The sequence below is a fragment of the Cucurbita pepo genome, chromosome 18 (assembly GCF_057944985.1).
Source record: "Cucurbita pepo subsp. pepo isolate OVF chromosome 18, ASM5794498v1, whole genome shotgun sequence".
Lineage (NCBI taxonomy): Eukaryota > Viridiplantae > Streptophyta > Magnoliopsida > Cucurbitales > Cucurbitaceae > Cucurbita > Cucurbita pepo.
Genome location: NC_141815.1, coordinates 3,766,128 through 3,788,894, shown reverse-complemented (window position 1 = coordinate 3,788,894; position 22,767 = coordinate 3,766,128). Strand labels below are relative to the sequence as shown.

At 35.4% G+C, this 22,767-nt stretch overlaps 1 non-coding gene and 1 pseudogene across 1 annotated transcript; both read left to right on the top strand.

The window, feature by feature from the left end:
* The first annotated feature begins 749 nt into the window (after positions 1-749).
* LOC147787057 (cytochrome P450 CYP72A219-like) lies at positions 750-7,293 on the top strand (annotated as a pseudogene).
* An 8,491-nt stretch (positions 7,294-15,784) lies between these two features.
* On the top strand, positions 15,785-15,856 carry TRNAQ-CUG (transfer RNA glutamine (anticodon CUG)). The gene has a single exon. It is a non-coding gene; the product is annotated as a tRNA-Gln (tRNA).
* Positions 15,857-22,767: the final 6,911 nt, after the last annotated feature.

Genomic DNA, 22,767 nt, shown 5'->3' with positions numbered 1-22,767 from the left:
ATGTAGAGAAGTAGATATGTTGAGATCTTTCTTTATCACTAGGAGGGTGTCCAAAAGAAGTGATTTTCCTCATTTAGGACCTATTTCACATAAAAATATAGTTAGAATCATAATTAGGATAAAAATCTAGGAACAGACCAAAAATCATCTTACACTCGCAGGCCACGCGTTACCAAACGTCGTCACATATTCTTCTCGTGACAGCCACGTGCGAGTACCATGCGTGAGAGGATTCTGCAAGCGCGGGTCGCAGGTCAAGGTTTCTGGTATGATAGTGGGCTAGTCAGTTCAATTTTCTTTGGACAAAGGGTCGAATCGGGTTGGTTAGTGGGTGGCAGATCGGTTTGGGTCAAAATACGTGGGTCGGATCGGTATTGTAGAAGGCGGCGTGTCCTCGTCTGGGTGGAGACATGTCGCTCCACGCCACGCTTGTTGCATCATTCTACTCGGCACCCGATGGGTGTCTTCCTTCTAATAGCACGCATCATTCCTCTCGCTGATTGACACATGGCACGCCAAAACTTCATCTCTCCTTCTAACCGTCAAAACATAGATCCGATTAGGTTTTTCTTCTTTGAGTTTTAAATTTTTGTATTTTTTTTTATTTTGAACTCAAATCAACTTGGTTTCTTTAGCAAAGTTGTAGATCATAGTTTCGACTACATCATGATATTTTTCTTAAATTTAAACACCAAATAGAGACGGAATTATGCGTGTTCAAAGTAGGTTCATTGCTTCCTCTTACGATGATGACCAACGATAATTGGAGTAATTTCGAGGAACGGGAGCGAATGTACTCGGATTAGGAAAAAGGTCAGTTAAGGCCAACCAAGCAAGTGGCCCTACCATCATTCAATTATAATTTTGTGTTGTATGATGGCATGTGTTCGTGGCTCCACACGTGTTATATGCTTGTATATGCAAACTGTTATGAAATGATATGTATATATTATGATATGTGAATGTTATGTTGTATTTGATGAATTGATATGTTTATGATATGATATGTTGAAGACATGCTCGAGATATGCTATGTGACTGTTATGATACATGATATGATACAATATGTGCATGATGTGGATTGTTATATCTGAAAGCATGAAAATGTTATGATATGACATATATGTGACATGAATGATATGATATGATGGACATGTAAAACAACGAGTTACATGAAATACATCTCTGACATACGCATGAAAGATATGATAAACAATATGAAAAATGATATGATATGAAGGAAACGCTAACGGGATTGTATTATATGATAATGAAAATGGAAAAATGTTGGGATCTCATGCATTATTGTGTGCTCCTGCATCGAGGAATACCCCTTCTCCTTCACGATAGTACGAACGCGTCTGCTACAAGACAGGGGAACGATCTTTATATTTATCATAATGCACTTGTGACGGTTGTTATTCCTAACGGGTGTCCGCCATCAACAACTACCAAAGAATGCTCGCCCGACCAGAAAGGGGCCCAACAGGTATGCAAACTGACTGGTGGGTCCATGCTTGCACGTGTGGACTATGGGTAGGAAAAGTACACATTCAAATTGCCCATTTAGGATAGCCGCCATAGGAAAATACACTGTTATGATAGGTCTCATTCATGAAATTATATGTGCTTGCATTTAACTCCGACCGGGGATCACTTATTGAGTATTTCTTAAAATATTCTAGCCATGTACTACTCTCATTTTCAGATAAAGATAAAGCTCCTCTCGGTGGACGGTGGCATCGCACCTAGGAGACCATGACCCATGCTTAGGGTAGTTTCATAATTTGAATTATTAGATTATATGTTAGTATAGGTTAGTTGCATTTTCAAACTACAAGGCATTTTTACTTTATGTTATTTCTTGTTTATTTCAACGCCCATTATTTTATTTAAGGGCTTTAGAAATGACAGGTAAGAAGAAGGTTATGTTTTTATTATAAAGTTTGAATGAAGTATTTTCACATTAAATAATCATGATACGTATACAGTAACGACCTTAGGTTATAAACAAAATTTAGTATCGTTACAAAAGAAACGAGTGCAAGCGAGGACGCTGGGCCCCAAAGAGGGGTGTAGTGTGAGATCCTACATCGATTGGGGAGTCGATAACGAAACACCTTTTATAAGGGTGTGAAAAACTCTCTCTATCAGACACAAGAAAAGTCACCATTAATTATAAATTAGCAAACATAACTAGACTTAGCTTTGTCCTTCCCTTTATTAATTGAGAACTTTTATCACCATTTAGATGCGGTGGTTTTAGCAAATATTTTCGGGTGTTTGTTTATATTAAATACAAGAATTCGTTCATGTGGGTTGGACCATATCGACCCGGATCAACTCAAAGCTGCACTTTGTTTAATGCATGATATTCAAAAGCCAACTATCAACCCTCTTACAAGGTTGCTTTTCGATGGACTTACTAGTCATGAAGGACCCAAATGGGTTAAACATAGAAAGATAATCAATCCAGACTTTCATTTCAAACACTTGAAGGTATGCTTTCTTCTTGTAATTAGATATCAAAATAAATAAACTCATAGTTAGTATTTATAAGTTTAATTTTGTACAATTGTTGGTGTCAATACGACTTGTAACAGTTCAAGCCCACCGCTAGTAGATATTGTTCGTTTTGGACCGTTACATATCATCGCCACCCTCACAGTTTTAAAACATGTCTGCTAGGGAGATATTTCACACTCTTAATACTTCATTCCTCTCTCCAACCGATGTGGAATCTCACAATCCACTCTTCTATAGGGCCCAGCGTCCTCGCTGACACTCGTTTCTTTCTCCTCACTGGCACACTACCAGTATCTAGCTCTGAAACAATTTGTAACAGCCCAATCCCACCGCTAATAGATATTGTCCTCTTTGGGCTTTCTGTTTTGGAATTCCCCGAAAGGTTTTAAAAATGTGTGTGCTAGGGAGAGGTTTCCACACTCTTGTAAACGCGTCTATTTGTGAGATCTCACATCAATTGGGGAGAAGAACGAAGCAAGGATGTGGAAACTTCTCTCTAACAAATGCGTTTTAAAAACTCTAGGACAAACCCTGAAATGAAAATTCCGAAAAAGACAATATCTACTAACGGTTGGCTTGAACTGTTATAACTAACCGCTAGATTGGTTTAAAAACTTTGAGCAACAATATTTTTGGGAGTCTAATTGTTCATATATATGCTTAAATTGTTATACACGACATGGTGCCTGCAATGTGTGAGAGTTGCACTAAGATGATTAGGAAGTGGGAAGAAATGGTCTCAAAAGATGGATATTATGAATTGGATGTGATGCCTCATTTGGAAAACTTGGCAGCTGATGTGATTTCTCGAATAATTTGGAAGCAGCTATGAACAAGGAAAAATGATCTTTTTACGTCTTAAACAACCTGAGAATCTAGTCGTTAAAGCTATATCTACCGTTTACATACCAGGATGGGGGGTGAACTCTTACACAATTCAATTTATAGATTCTTATTCATTGCTTAAATACCTAATCCATTTAGACATGAATATGAGTCTTTTTTAAGGTTTGCCTTTAGGGATTTTTCTCAAAGTTTTAAAACGCTTATGCTATGGAGAGATTTTCACACTCTTAGTCGTTCCCCTCTCCAACCAATGTGAGATCTCATAATCCGCCCACTCTCTGGGCTTAGAGTGGGCTTAGAGTCCTCGGTGGCTGTAATAGCCCAAAAATAAATAAAGAAATAAACCAATAAAAATAGTTAAAATAATAATAATAATACATTAATTAATTAATTAATTAAAAAAAAAAAAAAAAAATCTTTCCCCACTTCTCTCCACTAACCTCTCATACCTTCCCACAATTATCTTTCATCAACCCATCCGTACTCACGAAAGTAACAGTTACTGCAAAAAAAGAAACAGAAAAATATAATCTTCAGATTTACTTAAGAAAAAAAAAAAAATGAGAATGGCCTTTACCCAGGTGAGATTCACTGGAGATTTACGTGAAGATAGATCTGATCAATAAGGTATATATTAAATCTTCATTTTCTTTTATCCTATTTTTTTTTAGAAATCACACCAAATTATAATTAGATCTTCATTGAATTATTACAATGATCTAGCTTTGAGTTAGAAACTAAATGTCAATCATGTGTACGATTCTAGTAAATCAGGCCAGATTAGCAATATTAGATTAAATTTTTTATTAGTAGCCAAATGAATAGATTAAAGATAGAATGGCCAAGAGTAAACTAAGATAAGGAAATAGGAAACACTGAGATAAGAAAAGATTTGGAAATAGAGATCCACTATAAATTTGGAATACATGAGAACAGAATTATAAGGCAACAGATAAAAAATAAAAAAAAAGAGCTTAGGGACTTAAAAACCTAAATATGGAAGGGAAGGTAAATACAGAGGGCAAATACAGAGAATAGTAAAGCTTAGAATAACTTAGCTGTAACTACTTTTTATACAACAGTAAGCATGAAAACTGAGATTTTTAATAAAAATATAATTATAGATATATAACATTTCAAGACTTCTAACAATGGACCCATGTAAATTAGAGAAATAATGTTGTAGAATTCAAACCCGAAACTAATGTCATGGGCTCATATAGATTGACCCGGATTTTAAAGGACGGAATCGAACTTTCATTAAAGATATATTCGTGACAACGACTTAAGCTAGCCAGGTAAGTGACCTTACTATCGGCATGGTTATATTTGATGTTGACACATGCCCTGTGGTTCTGCACGTGTCTGTGTGAATTGTCTGTGGATTGATATGCTTCCTATATGTTATGTTATGTTATAATATGTGGTTTGTATGATAATAATTATGCTCAAGGATATGTTTGAGATAGGATACGAGAAGGATGCACAAAACGAAATGTAACGATAGGAGTAAGATACGTTCATGAAACGTTAAGGTTAGGTTACATACCGGAGTGCTATGGATAGGAGAGATTGACGATATGACTAAGATACGTTACGTAATGATATGTCTGTGATAGGTATAAGAACGTTAAGGCTATGGTAAGTTAGAGAACGATATGACTATGAAGTGTTTACGTTATGACTTGTTTATGATATGATACATTGTATGCTAGATTATTGTGCTTAAGTACGTAGTTATGTGAACGTGAATGTATGTTATGTATGCTTTTAGTCTGATGTGATGTGTAATGCATGTAACGATATGAGGTCCTTGAATGATTATGGCATGTTTGTATGGAATATGTGAATGTGAACCGCATGAATTGTATGACATGAAACACGGTAAACTGTCTGGAACCATAACCCCGATAGAAATGTGTATGAAATGTGAAATGAAAATGAGAATGACATGAAGCCTAGAACGTGACAGGGGGGTTATGGTCATTAAAGATAAATGTAGAAATAGAGGGACCTCATGCATTATGTGTGTTCATGCATCTGGGGGGATACCCTCATCCCATAACGAGGGTACGGACGCGTACATCCAATGGCAGGACAACGATCGTTATACATTGCAAAGCGCTGCCGTGACGGTTCTAGTTTTAACAGGTCCCGGCATAAGAGGCTCCGAGAGTATGCCCACCCGCTAAGGACTGTGGCCCAGCGGTGTGCGAACTAGCTGGTGAGCCCATACTCGCACGTATGGGCTGTGTGTAGAGTATATGGTACACGTCCACGATTATCCGTTAGGATTGCACCGTAGGGAAAACGAAACGAAAGATAGGTCCCATCATTTCATTGCATGTGATTGTTGCATTTAACCCCAATAGTGGGGTCACTTACTAAGTATTTTTTTAAATACTCAAGCCATGTGCTACTACATTTTTCAGGTTAAGGCAAGGCATTCCTGTACTGCTGATGACGACCGCAACTCGAGATCATGGCACATGCATAGGATAGTGGTATTTATTTTCTTAGACTTAGGATAGAATAGGATGTTTTAAACTTAAACGCTTACTTATTTTATTTTGGGTCTTTTGTTGTGTTGTTTTAAAGAGATTTTCGAAACACGTAAGTCCATGGCTGTGTTTTAAGCTAAAGGTTATGTTTTATGGAATTCAAATGAAGTCTTCCGCATTCAATGTTTATGGTACGTATACAGTAGCGACCTTAAATTAAGTAGAAAATTTTGGGTCGTTACAGTGGCACTCGTTTCTCTCTTCAAGCGATGTGGAATATCACAATCCACCCCCTTTAGGGCCCAGCGTCCTCACTGACACTTCTTCCTCTTTCCAATCGATGTGGGATCTCACAATCAACCCTCCTTTGGGGCCCAACGTTCTCACTGACACTTGTTCCTCTTTCCAATCGCTGTGGGATCTCACAATCAACCCTCCTTTGGGGCCAACGTTCTCGTTGGTACACCGCCTAGTGTCTAGCTCTGATACCATTTGTAACAGCCCAAGCCCACCACTAACAGATATTGTCCTCTTCGGGCTTTCACTTTTAGGCTTCCTCTCAAGGTTTTTAAAACTCGCAAAGAGGTTTCCACACCCTTATAAAAAAATGTTTTGTTCCCCTCTCCAACCAATGTGAGATCTCACAATCCATCTCCTTCGGGACCAACATCCTTGCTGGCACTCATTTCTCTCTCCAAATGTGAGATCTCATAGAAACAATATTTATGAAATTTCGTATAACATCTTATTATAACGTTTGTGTAGGTTTGTACCAATGAAGTCAAACAATATAATGAAAAAGATGAGCAAAGAATTAAAAACGTTGCTCTTGGGCGTTATCAACAAAAGGCAAAGGGCTATGATGGTAGGTGAAGCTATGCATACTGATCTATTAAGCATCCTCTTCGAATCAAATTTGAAAGAAATTCAAGAGCACGAAAACAACGATATCACAATGAGTATCAAAGATGTAGTAGAAGAATGTAGAATCTTTTACCTTGCTGGCCAAGAAACCACAGCAATGCTACTAGTTTGGACTATGGTTTTATTGAGCTCATACACAAAATGGTAAGATCTAGCAAGGGAAGAGGTCCTACAAGTCTTTGGTAACAACAAACCAGATTTTGATGGTTTAAATCGCCTAAAAATTGTGAGTAAGACTCTCTTCTATATATTTTCATTTTTTTATTTTATTATTTCATTGGTTAAACTTTATGTTATTCCCAACATTTAGGTTACGATGATATTGAACGAAGTCCTGAGATTATACCCACCAGCAGGGTTACTTACTCGTCTCGTTCAAAACAAAACAAAACTTGAAAATTTGACTTTACTAGCGGGAGTGATGCTGAGATCCCACATTGATTGGAGAGGAACCAGCAGTAGCGAGGACGCTGGCCCCGAAGGGGGTGGATTGTGAGATCTCATATCAATTGGAGAGAAGAACGAGTGCCAACAAAGATGCTGGGTCTCAAAGGGGGTTGATTGTAAGATCCCACATCAATTAAAGAGAGGAACTAGTGCTAGTGAGGACACAGGGCCTTGAAGGAGGGTGAATTGTGAGATCCCACGTTCGTTGGAGATGGAAACAAAACACTCTTTAGAAGAGTGTGTAAACCTCTCCCTAGTAGATGGGTTTCAAAACCCTTAAGGGGAAGCCCGAAAGGGAAAGCCTAAAGAGGACATATCTGCTAGCAGTAAGTTTGGGGTGTTACAAATGTTTATTCATGGCCCTCTAATAAGTATCATGATGTTCCAAATGTTTCAACTAAACTTATTATATAATCCAAGGCCAAGAATATTCAACAAACATTCATTTTTCATTTATAAAATTGGATAGACTCGATTCAACCTCCATTTCATGTGTTACAAGCTGTTTTGATTGAGTAAGGATCATTTGAAGTTTCGAGTGAATATTTACTCGGTTGAAAGGGAGGATGGAGTTGCTATATATAGCACTTAATTGATAATTTATTTGCAAACTTTATTTATAATTATAATTCCATAACTTGTTGCATTCCCCCATAGGATGGGGAAGTTACTTGTCGAAGTGGTCCTAACTTTTTTTTTTTTTTGGTTAAATGGGAGTGGGAGTAACTCACCAATCATGGCCACTTAATCATTTAGTAAGCATTTGAAGAGTTGAAAGTACTACGTAAAATTGAGATTTTTTATGAATAAAATGAAGCTATCAAGTTGGGATTTCTACCCTTAGAAATGGAGGTTTTTTTATGAATAAGAATTTAAAGGTTTTTGAAAAACTAGAATTGTAACATTTTATCCAAAAAGATTTTCTTAAAAAAAATGGGACACACCCAAGAATAAGATATAAGATATAAGTTTGAAAGTTCAAATTTTATCGGATAAGAGTTCAAATTTTGGTGGGAACTTATTTTCTATTTGTGAGCAGAAAATCTATAAGATATAAGTTTGAAAGTTCACATGAACAGGGACATAAGAAATAAAACATTATTAATCTGTTACGAGTATGGAATGGTAACACCAAAGAATAAGAATTCAAAGGTTTTTGAAGAACAAGAATTGTAACATTTTATTTAACCCCAAGAATAAAAATTCAAAGGTTTTTAAAGAACAAGAATTGTAACATTTTATCGAAAAAGATTTTCTTAAAAAAAATGGGACACACCCAAGAATAAGAATTCAAAGGTTTTCAAAGAACAAGAATTGTTTTCAAACAGCAAGAATGGTAACATTTTATCCAACACCCAAGAATAAGAATTCAAAGGTTTTCAAAGAACAAGAATTGTAACATTTTATCGAGAAAGATTTTCTTAAAAAAATGGGGAACAAGAATTGTAACATTTTATAGAGAAAGATTTTCTTAAAAAAATGGGACTCATTTCTCAAGCTCCAATCTCCTCCAAAATTGGGGAGGGTCTAGAACACTCACAGCTCACATATCCAACGACTTGAATTAAAAATTAACGTCGGTAAAGCCCTGATCAGAAAGCTTGAAATCCAATCCGAAGCTATAGACATTTTCGATGAACAAATCCATTCTCAATTAATTTCTACACAACTAAGGATCATTTTTTAAGAAGGCCTCAAAGGTAGACAACCTTAAGAACAAGCGTAACCGAAGGAATTCGATATCGGTAAGTTTTGGGGACGATATTCGAATTCTTATTTACGGCACTTAAAATAAAAAATTGATGTTTCCAAGAGCTTGAGGGGATTAAATGGAACATGTTTGATGGCCTAGTTTGAGCTGACCAATGGAAAAATCGTGTTCTAGGTTAAGTTGTAGACCGAGGGAAGGAACTCAAAATTCGCCTCAACCACGCCCAAACAACCTCTAAGAATTATGTCTTTAGTTTAAGAAAGGTATAAAGAGGTTCTTTGGTGAGGAGGTGTGGTCTGACAGTGTCTGCATCGTCGTAACTAATAACAACACCTCCTAGGTTTACTCCGACAACAAAACGAGTTTCCCCCGACTTTGAACGTCTTTAACTTACGTTGTAGTTCACGAGCAGGTGAGATATCTATCCCAAACTCTTCCTTGACAGTTCATCTTTATGTTTTATGAAGGAATCGAGGGGAGAAATGCTCTGGAATGAGCTGGCGAACTCCGTTTTCAAACGGAGGAGCAACGCCATGAGTCGTGTCCTTCCCTTGCGGGAGGAAGAGACGATGACGTGGCCAGTTGAACTGAACCGACCACATCAACCTAAAACCGAACCTCTTTAGTTTTTCATAAAATTGAACGACTTTTCGAGTGGTTCTCACGAAATTCTCAATGGTCACAAAGGAGTGTAACCTTCCGGTCTTGTCGGTGGAAGGATACCGGGTCAATTCTCCTAGACCCAATATAGACCTCTCTGGATAGTCCTCAGCCTGACATCCAATTTTTTTACATATATTTTTGGTGGCTTGGACTAAGGACATCGAGCTTGCCAACTACTTTTTTCCAATTTCATAAATGTAACTTTAAAACTTTCCAAATTTTTTTGGCTCAATTTTTATAGGAATATTTGAATGTCTATAATTGTCAACGAATTTGTTTTAAATCAATGTATTAATCTATTTTACTTGTAAATATGAATATGTTGTAATTGCATAAAAATATGAAAATTTGAGACCTTAAGAGTGTTCGGAGAGGTGAGAATGATAGGTTTCTCACCTACAACAATCCCACATTGATGGATTTAAAATTGGATGTAGTATTCATAAAGTAGTCATTGTCTTAAGGAAATTGTCGAGCTTGGTAATATGAGCTTGTAACCCATACTGGAGTTGTTTTTCGGCTGGTTTCACAGAGCTTGCCATTTGTTTTGAATAAATGCATTTATCTATTTTACCTCTAAATATGATACATTTCTGTGCTACAACAATCCCACATTGATAGATTTAAAATTGGATGTAGTCTTCATAAAGTAGTCATTGTCTTAAGGAAATCGCCGAGCTTGGTAATGTGAGCTTGTAACTCATATAGGGGCAACAAAGTGGTTGGAGGTTGGCTTAGACCATTGGTTTGGGTTTCTGGGGTTGTTCTTTGGCCTGTCCATTCCAAGTAGGGAGTAGTGCAAAATATAATGAGTTTGGAGGTAGTGGTGCAAAATATGGTGCAAAATATAATGATTTTATAGAGTAGAAAATAATAAAGACGTTTGAAGCAAATGGAAAGGATAAAAGAAGAATATGATAAATAAAATAATAATGGTAAGAATATACTTTAAAGCAAGACATTGGTAAGAATATGGTTCTGAGGGGTAAACCCCCTCGAGCCGGTACAAGGAGAAAACTTCTTATATGGTTCTGAGTGGTAAACCCAATGATTAAAGGCAAGGACAAAGGATCCCCTCAACAAGTAAAAATCTTTTTCAATTGTCTCAATAACTAAACTAGATCTGAACGAAGAATTGAATAACTAAACTAGATCTGAACGAAGAATTGAATAACTAAACTAGATCTGAACGAAGAATTGAAATAGATTCTAAAGGAGACAGGCAAAAATCAAGGGGTTAGAGACCCCTCAATAAATGAAATGCTTAAGCTTAAGGGTTGTTAAGTTCAATTTTTGGAATGTCTCATGGTCTATGGTCTAGAACTGTCACCTCTTATTAGTATTTCACATTTTAATTTATAATCCAACTAACCATGTGAAATACGGCTCTAAACGGTCTGAATAAAAATCGAATTCCATGTTTTCATTGTTTCTAAATTATATAGGATAATAAAACTTAAAACTTAAATTAATAATATGTCAATATAATATTATTAATATTTCAAGTGGCTTGTATAATTCAACCTTTAATATTATATACTATAGATACAAATATAATAATTTCTCATAATTCCATTTTCCTTCCCTCACTTATTTCTCTTCTATGTTATATTTTAATTCTGTTTACGGTACTTGCCATATGAATAGTACTTGTCATATGAACAGTACTTGTCATATGAACAATACTTGTCATTTTCAATCCGTTCTAATTTTTTTTTCTCTCCTAAAATTTTCTCTTTTGTTTTTTTTTTTCTTTGAACTCTAATGTCGTTCAATTCTACCTCCATATCTAATTATTCAACCCGTTCTAATTTTCTTTTCTCTCCTAAAATCTTCTCTCTTTTGTTTTTTTTTTCTTTGAACTCTAATTCTATTGTGTCGTTCAATCTACCTCCCTATCTAATTATTTTAAGCCATTTAAATCTAATTCTTTTAATTACTTCCTGGAAGGAGTTTAATTTTATAAATTTTTAAGCAGTTGGGTTTAATTTTACTCGGATATCTAAATAGTTTAATTTTGTCCAGTAGTTTAATTCTATTCCCAGATTTTTTTTTTCTCTTTACTATTTCTAAATCTAATCTTTCTCTCTCTCTTCATGTATCCATGTATCTACTCGAATATCTAAATCGTTTAATTCTTTCTCTCTCCATGTATCCATGTATCCATGTATCTACTCCAATATCTAAATTGTTTAATATTCACATTATTTAATTCTGTTCAAAAGTTTAATTATATTCCCAAATTTTATTTGGCTTTACTATTCTCAAATCTTATTTTTTTTTTATTTGAATATGTTTTCTAGATTTCCTTTTCATCCTCTTTGCCAAATCTTCTCATCCTGTTTTCCAATTTTTTTTTTTTTTGAATATGTCTTCCATATCTTTCTTTTCCCTATCTTTCTCTTTTTTATTATTTGAAACGAGATCTTCCTTTTCCCTATCTTCCTTCTCATCCTGTTTTCCAAATTTTTTTTTTATTTGAATATGTTTTACCTATCCAAATCTTAATTTTTTATTTTTATTTGAATATGTATTCCAGATATTTCTTTTCCCGTCTTACTTATCTATCTATCCGTGGACCAATTTTAATGGACTCTAGCATAGATATTTTTTTTTCTTTTTATTTGAATATGTTTTACCGATCCAAATCTTAGTTTTTTTTTTTTTTTTTTTTATTTGAATAGGTCTTCCAGATCTTTCTTTTCCCTATCTTCCCCTCTTACTTATCTATCTATTCGTGGACCAATTTGAATGGACTGATAGATAATTTCTAATTCAGATCATTCAACAGATAATTTTCTAAATTTCTAACTCACATCTAAATCACTAATCTTTTCAAATGACATCTCTCTTCCTCTGCCTACCATCTCTCCATTATCTGCCTTCCTTTTCCTTCAGCATCTCTCCATTATATGCATTTTTTTCCTCCATAAAAATATTTTCTTTCTATTTCTGTTTTTACTGAATTATTGATACTCAATGAAGGAGGTATTTTAGGGGATGGACAGGGAGATTAAAGGAGGTGGTCAGTTTTTTTTTTCTTTTCTTTATTTTGTTATTTTTATTTTAATACATATATATATATATATATATATATATATATATATATATATATATATATATATATATTAAATCTAACGGGCTTTACATTATCTTTTTTATAAAACTTTTCCAAGAAAAATTTTAGTTTGAAGGGTTGCTGACTTAGTCTTTACGGAAGTAGTAACAATTACATGGAATTTTTAGATATATTATTACCTATTGACTTAGTCTTTAGTAAAATGATGAACAAAAGGAAGTGATACTAACTTAATCTGGAGTAAAATGATGAACAAAAGTAAGTGGTTAATAGAATATAAGTCTTTGGACTAATGGTTTTGTAGAGTTTGCATATAATATAGTAATTGATAGTACCATTCATTGTTCTCCTTTGAAAGATGTTTATGGGTTTAATCCATTTACGCCTTTGGTTTTGCTTGTTATTCCTTATAATATTTTAATCCATTTACGCCTTTGGTTTTGCTTGTTATTCCTTCTAATATTTTTGTGAGTGAAGCAGCACAAGCAAGGCAGATTTGATCAAAATCCTTTAAAAAAACGTGAAGGTTGAGAAACAAAATTTTAAAGTTGTTTCAAGAATTAACAAAGGACGAAAAGAACACATTTTTCACCCCCATGATTGAGTTTGGATACATTTTGGCAAGGAGTGATTTGCATGTCAAAGGAAACAAAGTTACATTCAAGAGGGGATCACCCTTACAAAGTTCTTGAAAGAATTAATAACAATACCTATAAAATTGATCTTACTATCAATGTCGCTTACTTGAGTTATTTTGAAGTAGGTTATGATTTTCTGATTTGAGTACAAATAATTTTAAAGAGGGGGAGATGATATGGATCAAGGTGTTCCAAATGTTTCAACTAGACCTATTACACAATTCAAGACCAAGAATATTCAACGAGCATTCATTCTTCATCCTCAAAATTAGATAGGCTCTATTCAACCTCCATTCCATGTGATAAAAGTTGATTTGATTGAAGAAGTACCATTTGGAGCTTCAAAAGTGAATATTTGCACACCATCAAGTTTTTATAAATAGCATTCATTGATAATTTATTTTCATACACTTTCTTTATTATTTTAATTCCTTAACTTCTTGTAGTTACAGGAGCAAAAAGGTGAGAACTTACGGGGTAAAAAGGAGAATTTTTGTGAATAAAATTAAGTTCTAAACAAGACTTCCACCCTTTAAAATTTGAGCATCATCTCTGTCATTTCTAAGTTTCATGCAATTCTTGTGGTAGATTGCATCCGAGTCGTTCAATCAAGTCTTAATCAAGATCAACTGTGGAGTGACTCAATTTAGAAGAAGGTTTCAAATATTGTTTCTAGATCTTTTACCTTAAGAGGTAATCTACTTTTAACTATCTCTTGGTTGATCCGAGTTTTGTATAAGAATGTGTAATTTCTTTGATTCAAGGGTTTTGCTTAAAAAAAAAGCTTGGATTGTTGGGGTGAGGATTGGGTTGCCTTATCACCCACGCTCCAAAGTTCGCTCCCATCCACGACCAACTCCTAGTTAACTGAAATAAATGTAAACATGGAATAAAAAGTCAATAAATAGCCGACTTGTAGGCTCTTAATGAAACCTTAAGCTAGGATGTTATCTCTTATTGAGTTATCAGGGTCGTGGCACTTAGAGCTTATATTCTTACATGTCCCTTATGGATTCTAAAAACTTTTCCATAAAGTAACCTTTAGTCCTCTTTCCGTAAACACATGAGTGGTGTTATCACGATCATATCATCCTGCTATTAAATTCTGATGTTGTGTATCTCATCTAATTGAGGGAAATAGGAGGCCCTCCCTATCATCCTACTCATGATACAAAGGGCAGGACATAAAAGAGGAATAGGGGCATTGTTGCACACCAAGTGGTCGAGAGATAACGGTCACTTTTGGGTATGAATCCTAACAACCTTATTGACCATTGTATTCAATTGATCCTAAGTATATTCTAGGAACATGGTTTATAAATTAACATAGGCTTATACATTATATCATGGAGTAGCATCAAAACTCATTAGTTTTAACTTAGCTAAACATGAAAGGGAAATCTAATGTGATTCCATGGGCGTGAAAATTTACTTGTAACTTGATTTGGACGAAGGACATTATGGTCATTTTACACCTCCTCTCGATTTACCATCTTAGGTATATCCAATCGCTACCAAATTTCATACGTAGCTTTAACATAGAATAATATTCCAAGTATTAAAATTTTGTAAGTAGCATAGTTTGTTTAAGGGGTTAATTTAATGTTACTTAACTTTTTAACAAAACATCTGATTTAGGCCTTTAACTCACTATTCTAATATTTTTCTTTCATGTACCATTAATTCATACTCGACTTAGGTTATATATTAGAATCCAATCGATTCTCTCAAGTATTTATTCAGAAAACTCAAAGATGTTTATTTACCTCTTGTCTGGTGTTCGGAGCCTCGTTTCTTGAACTTCTTGCAAATGGGTCACCAATCGAAAGGAATGATGGGTCGTGGGTTGGTTGTAGTGATGGGTTGCCCGAATTCAAACAAAATTTGACCCTATCCCGTTGTCTTCTTCTCCCAATTCACGCGTCTTTCTGTCTGCCTTTCTCTTTCTTCTCGACACCTTTTGACTCCATTTATCCGTCGCTCTTCTGTTCATATCTCAACTATGGTGAGTCCCTATTTGCTTGCCATATGTTCCCACGACGTTGTAGTGTCTTCTACCTACACAATTCGACTATCTTTATACCTCAGTATGCAAAAATTGTAAATTTGCTGACGGTGAAGAAAAACGCAAGGGACAACGTGAATGCAAGTATCTTACCGTGGGTATGCTTCTCATGGGCTGAAAAAGAATGGTAGAAAATTGGGCGAACAAAATACTTCTTTCACTACTTTTTAACCATATTTATTATCGTAGGGCTAAAAAAGAATGGTAGATAATTAAACGTCACCTAATATATTAATTGATTTTAATGTGTTGAAACCCTATCAAATACAAAACTGAAAAACGAGGACACATCGGTAATTTTTGAAGTTCTGAAAGTATATGAAGGTACTATTTATTTTTTGAAATTAAGAGATTTATTACACACAAATTCTTACAAATATTTGTGGTCCCATGGTCTAGTGGTTAGGACATTGGACTCTGAATCTAATAACTCGAGTTCAAATCTCGATGGGACCTATTTTATATTTTATTCTATTTCATATGGGCGTTGTAATAGTGAAATATGCATATCTTGAGGATGCAAGGGACAACCCTCTTACTACCATTTTTTTTTATATCAATTCACATCGTCTATCTAAATTCTAACATTTTCTTTATGTATTCATGATTGATGATTAAAGTGAAATTATCAAATTAAAAATTATATTATGGAATAACTTCAACGATTTTTTTCTCCTCTATGGTTACTAACCATAAACATAATTTTAAATAATCAAATTTTGCATAGGTTTAGAGTTAAAAGGTAGGATAATAATACTTTTACATGGATTTCATTATTAATAAAATAGTGATTACACATTCAATCTGATATGAATCCAACAACTGATCACTCCCATGTACCCGAACGAGCAATTACAAGAAGCAATACAAAGAAGATTCAAAAATCAAATCAAGAAAATAATGGAGTGGCTGATAGTTGAATTACCACTAAAGGAATAATTAGAAGACTTGCCTTTAGTAGTTGAATTACCAATTAAGGAAATTTATTAATGCCTTATTTTCTCCAATTTGTATTTAATAGCATTTATTAGCATTTATTAGTGGTTGGTGGCTGAACTTTATTTTGTTAGGGTTATCTTTTGGGCCTATTTGAAGGCATGTAATATTCATGTTAGGATGGATTTTGTTGAATACAGAAAAAACCTTTGCGTTTTCTTGATAACCTTTTGATGTTATTTTTTTTCAATCCTTGCTTTAGGTTTGATGTTTAAACTGATTAATTGAATTAGTTTTGATCAAGCTAATTCTGGAGTGAATTGTCTTGGTATCTAAGAGTGACCATCATAGATTCCAAGTTCGATCTAAGAGTCATTCATCTTCTAACCAGCTCTTGGTTGAAATCAATCCGTTAAGTTAGCTTTCTCTGTGAGCGTTTTGTAAAGATTCTAGAAGGACCTCTAGCTTTGCAAATTCCAGCATTGTAGGCGCTTATCATTTGGTATCAGAGCATTTGGTCGACGTTCGTTGGCCGCTCTAGAGGTGAAATATCTTTATTGTTATTTTTTTTCTCTCTCAGATTATCAAAAAAAAAAAAAAAACCAGACTTTACATTCTTGACCTAGTACCAAAAGCCTACCTTTGAGTGTTAAACACGAGTGTCCCTGAGTGAATTTTTTGTGAGAAGTGTGGAGAGGTCCCTTGATAACAAAATGTCACATAATGGAGAAGGAGTACCACCAATACCAGATCTTAATACAACCATTCTTCAAGCAATTCAAGGTATGATGGAAATGATGATGGAAGATAGACAAGAAAGAAGGGCGCAACAACAAAGACAAGAACGAACATTACAAGAAGATGAAGAAATAGTAGTACATGAAAGACAAGTTGAAGAAAGATGGAGAGGAAGAAATAACCATGCAACTATTATGCAACCTAGAAGGATGGAAAGAGTACATGAAGATAGAGATGGGAGAGTTAAACTCAAAATCTCACCATTTTGTGGAACGGCAGATTCTGAGGCATACTTGCAGTGGGAAAGAAAGATAGAGCATGTGTTTGATTGCAACATCTATAGTGAAAATAAGAAGATGAGACTTGCTATTGCCGAATTTACCAATCATGCCGGTGATTGGTACCAACATCTCAAATCCGAGAGAAGAAGAAAAGAGGAGGATCCAATAGAGACATGGGAAGAACTTAAAGAAGCCATGAGAAAAAGGTATGTTCCAAAACATTATGAAAGAAATTTGAAAACTAAATCGCAAGGTTTGAGGCAAGGAACAAAAATTGTGGCGGAATATTATCAAGAGATGGAAACTATGATGGAAAGAGCAAATGTTAGAGAAGAAGAAGAAGATACCATGTCTAGATTCCTTGGAGGTTTGAATCGAGAAATTGTTCATCTTGTTGACAGAAATCCACCACCATATCTGGAAGACATGTATCATTATGCTCTCAAAATTGAAGACCAATTGAAGGAAGACAAAGAGCATTCAAAAAGGTACACATCACGAACTAGCATATTTTCAAATTCTAAAATTTGGAACAAGGATAGTTTTGTGAATAGAAATGATTCGATGTCACCAAAAGAAAAGTTTGTGACTGCTAAAAGAGTGGAGGCTGAGAGTTCCAATGGTAAAATGAATGAAGCTTCAAAGACGGTAAAAGAGAAGTCTAGTTCTATTCAATGTTGGAAGTGCAAAGGATTTGGACACATGAGCAAAGAGTGTGTTAATGAAAAAGTTATGGTGATAAGGAATGGTATACTTGATTCAAATGATGAATGTGAGGATCATGATTCACAGCTTGTGGAAGAAATTGCAGCATATGATGATGAGTATGGTGAAGAAGGTAATTCCATATCTTTGATCACAAGAAGGGTACTCAATGTTCAAATCAAGGGAGAGAAATTTGAAGATCAAAGGGAAAACTTGTTCCACACAAGATGTTTGATCAAAGGAAACCCATGCAGCTTGGTGATTGATAGTAAAAGTTGCACAAATGTGGTAAGCAGCTTCCTTGTAAAAAGACTTCAACTTTCTGTCCATCCACATCCAAAACCGTATAAACTTCAATGGTTGACAAACAATGAAGAAATTAAGGTAAACTCCCAAGCTCTTATTTCTTTTACTCTTGGAAGATATAAAGATGAAGTACTTTGTGATGTCGTACCAATGCATGCGGGGGACATCTTGTTCGACCGACCTTGGCAATATGATAGAAAGGTAACATTTGATGGTTTGATGAACAAGTATACTTTTACTTTGTGTGGGAAGAAATTTACTTTACTTCCGTTGTCTCCATATGAAGTACATTGTGACCAATTGAAATTAGAGAAGAAAAGAAAAGAATATGAAGAACAACAGTGGAGAGAAGAAACTAAGGTAAAGGTGAGAAAAAAAAAAGTGAGAAAAAAAAACAATATTCAGTTCTTGTCCGGAAAGAATGAAGAATTTGATTTGAGGAAAAATTCTTTTAAAGAAAGGGGGGATGATATGAATCCAACAACTTATCACTTCCATGTACCCGAACGAGCAATTACAAGAAGCAATACAAAGAAGATTCAAGAATCAAATCAAGAAAATAATGGAGTGGCTGATATTGGAAAGTAATTAGAAGAATTGTGTTTAGTAGTTGAATTACCAATAAAAGAAATTTATAGAAAGTAATTAGAAGACTTGCCTTTGGTAGTTGAATAATTTATTAATGCCTTATTTTCTTCAATTTGTATTTAATAGCATTTATTAGTAGTTGGTGGCTGAATTTTATTTTGTTAGAGTTATCTTTTGGGCCTATTTAAAGGCATGTAATATTCATGTTAGGATGGATTTTGTTGAATACAGAAAAAAAACCTTTGTGTTTTCTTGATAACCTTTTGGTGTTATTTTTTTTCAAACATTGCTTTAGGTTTGATGTTTAAACCGATTCATTGAATTAGTTTTGATCAAGCTAATTCTGGAGTGAATTGTCTTGGTATCTAAGGGTGACCATCATAGATTCCAAGTTCGATCTAAGAGTCATTCATCTTCTAACCAGCTCTTGGTTGAGATCAATCCGTTAAGTTAGCTTTCTCTGTGAGCGTTTTGCAAGGATTCTAGAAGGACCTCTAGCTTTGCAAATTCCAGCATTGTAGGCGCTTATCACAATCCAACATAACAAATAATGGCAAACATATGGGCATTTGGTTTGGTAGTATGATTCTTGCTTTGGGTGTGAGAGGTCTCAAGTTCATAATTGGATCGAATGACTATTTCTTTTTATCTAAAACCCTCTTTTTTTTTTCTTTTTTACTTTTTTTTTTCTTTCCTCCTCATTAGTCCTCCGAACCCTAATTAGGCATGGAGGACAAAATGGGCAAAACACTAATTTCTCAGACTTGTGTTACACAATCATTGCTCGTGGAGCGAGTATAGTGACTGGTTGAAGGAGAATCATAGTGTAGGTGAGTAGTTGGTATCGTGAGGAAGAAGATGGTTTTAGTTAACCGACCTAAATTGTTTTACTTGAACCTGACCTCACCGATCCAATTGGATTGGACATAATCGTCAATTCTTACTACCCGAAGTTATATGCTATCTAAGCCTTTGTGTTGCTTTTCTAGGTTATAGTCTATAACATTGCAAGAATGTCAACCAATTAGGTGGGGGATGATGTTACGGTCATGCTCGTCCAAGGCGTATAGCTCAATGGCCACATGTCCATGCAATGCCAACTTTTTATTTGATTTCATGTTATATTATCGTATTATTGTATTTTCTTTTGTATGACTGTTCGGCGAAACTATATCCAGGCCAGATCTCAATAGCCTCAAAATGTACTATAGGGGGATGCAACTAAATGTCAACTCGACCAAGCCAAAATTTGCATGATTGTTTGGCGAAATCATGTCTAGGCCTGCCATACCTAAATCGCCTAAAAATGTACTACAGAGGGATGTGACTAATCGTTAGTTCTTCCTATCGGAAGTAATATACTATCTAAGCTATTGTATTACCTTTCTCGCTTATAGCCTATAAAATTGCTTCCAAAACCTTATTTCAAATTTTCTTACAAAATCTATTTCGAAGATCTATCTGCCCTTGTTTTCTAAAACCTTCTTCTCAAAATCGGGCCAGAGGTTTGAGCATACATTGCTTGGCCCGTAGGTGACACGAATCCAAATTTTCTTGCCTCACTCGGGAGTGAATGTGGTACAATCGCTGGGCCCCGTACGGGTGAATTGTGAGATCTCACATATATTGGAGAGAGGAAAGAGTGCTAGCAAGGACATTGGGCTCCCAAGGAGGATGGATTGTTAGATCTCAAATTCATTGAAGAGGGGGGTGTGAAAACCTCTCCCTAGCCGCTCACATTTTAAAAACCTTTTGGGAAAGTCTGAAAAGGAAAGCGCAAAGAGGATTGGATTGTCACAAATGGTATCAGAGTAAGAAACTGGGTGGTATGCCAGTGAGAAAGCTGAAACTCAAAGAGGGTGGATTGTGAGATCCCACATCGATTGGAGAGAGGAACGAGTGCCAGCGAGGATGCTGGGGCACGAAAAGGGGTAGATTGTGAGATCCGACATTGATTGGAGAGAGGAACGAGTATCAGCAAGGATGCTGGGCCTCAAAGGGGGGTGATTGTGAGTTCCCACATCGATTGAAGAGAGGAATGAGTGCTAGTGAGGATGATGGGTCCGGAAGGAGGGCGGATTGTGAGATCCAACATTTGTTGGAGACGGAAACAAAACATTCTTTATAAGGGTGTGGAAACCGTAAGAACTTAAGGGGAAGTTTGAAAGGAAAAGCCTAAAGAGATAATATCTGCTAGCGGTGAGCTTGGGCTGTTACATATACTAAGTTAAAATGAAGGTTAGTCTATGGCCCTCTGATAAGTATCATAGTGTTCCAAGTGTTTCAGCTAGATCTATTACACGATCCAAGACCAAAATTATTCAATAAGCATTCATTCTTCATCGTCAAAATTGAATAGGCTCGATTCAACCTCCATTCCATGTGATACAAGTTGATTCGATTAAGGAATGACCATTTAGTGGGCATTTGAACAATTGAAAGTTTGTTTTGTGGAAAGACTATAAATACCCACAAATTATTATGTAAAAGGCAGATTTTGATGAATGAAATTTAACTCTCAAATTGGGACTTTCATCCTTAGAACTTTGAGCATCATCTTTGTCATTTCTAAGTTTCATGTCGTTCTTGCTGTAGATTGCATCTGAGTCATTCAATCAAGCCTTGATCAAGTTCAATTGTGGAGTGACTTAACTTGGAACAATGTATCAAATCGTGGTTCTAGATCTTTGATCTTAAGAAGTAATCTACTTTTAGCCTCATCTTTTGGCTGTTCCAAATTTTGTATAGGAAGAGTTAATTTCTTTGATTCAAGGGTTTTGTATTCAACAAAAACTTCGATGGTTGGGCTTAGATTATGATTGTCTTATCACCACGCTCCAAAGTTCGCTCCCATCCACGACCAACTCCAAGCCTGAAAAAAAAATGTAAACATGGAGTGAATAAAAAGTCAATAAGTAGCCTACTTGTAGGCTCTTAATGGCAACCTTAAGCTAGGATGTTATCTTTTATTGTGTCTTCAGGGTCTTGGCACTTAGAGCTTATAATCTTACCTGTCACTTACTGATACTAAAAACTTTTCTCTAAAGTAATCTTTAGTTCTCTTCCCTTAAACACATGAGTGGTGCTATCACGATCATCTCATCCAGATTGTAAATTCAGATGCATGTATCTCATCTAAGTAAGGGAAATAGGAGACCATCCTCATCATCTTGCTCATGATACATAGTGTAGGGCATCCCACATAAAAAAAGAATAGGGGCATTATCGCACACCGCGTGATGGGAGATAACAGTCACTTTTGGGTTTGAATCCTAGCAACTTATTTACCATGATATTCAATTGATCCTAGGTTGTAACGATCCTAAATTTTCACATACACAGAGTCGCTACTAACGTCTCATGCTCATCTATAATGCGGAAATATAAGTCTTACATGAACAGAATTGATAACGTAAACTTCAAAAAAACGTTTAAAACAACCTCTTCTCTGGAAAACACAGCCATGGTCTTACGTGTTTAAATATGAAATACTGAAATTTAGAGAAAACAAAAACAAATACAAAATAATTTAAAACAATGAAATGCAAAACAACCTATTCTAACTTAAGACTAGAAATTTAAATATGAATCTACCCTATGCACGTGCCACAGTCTCTGCTCGCGATGCCGCCGTCCTCCGTACAAGTGCGCCTTGCCTTTACCTGAAAAATGATGTGGCACACGGCCTGAGTATTTCAAAGAATACTCAGTAAGTGGCCCCGCTATAGGGGCCATGCAAATGCAAACACATGCAATCATGATTTAGGGACCTATCTCTAATCATCTTAGGGGTGGCCTCCAGTCTCGGACAAA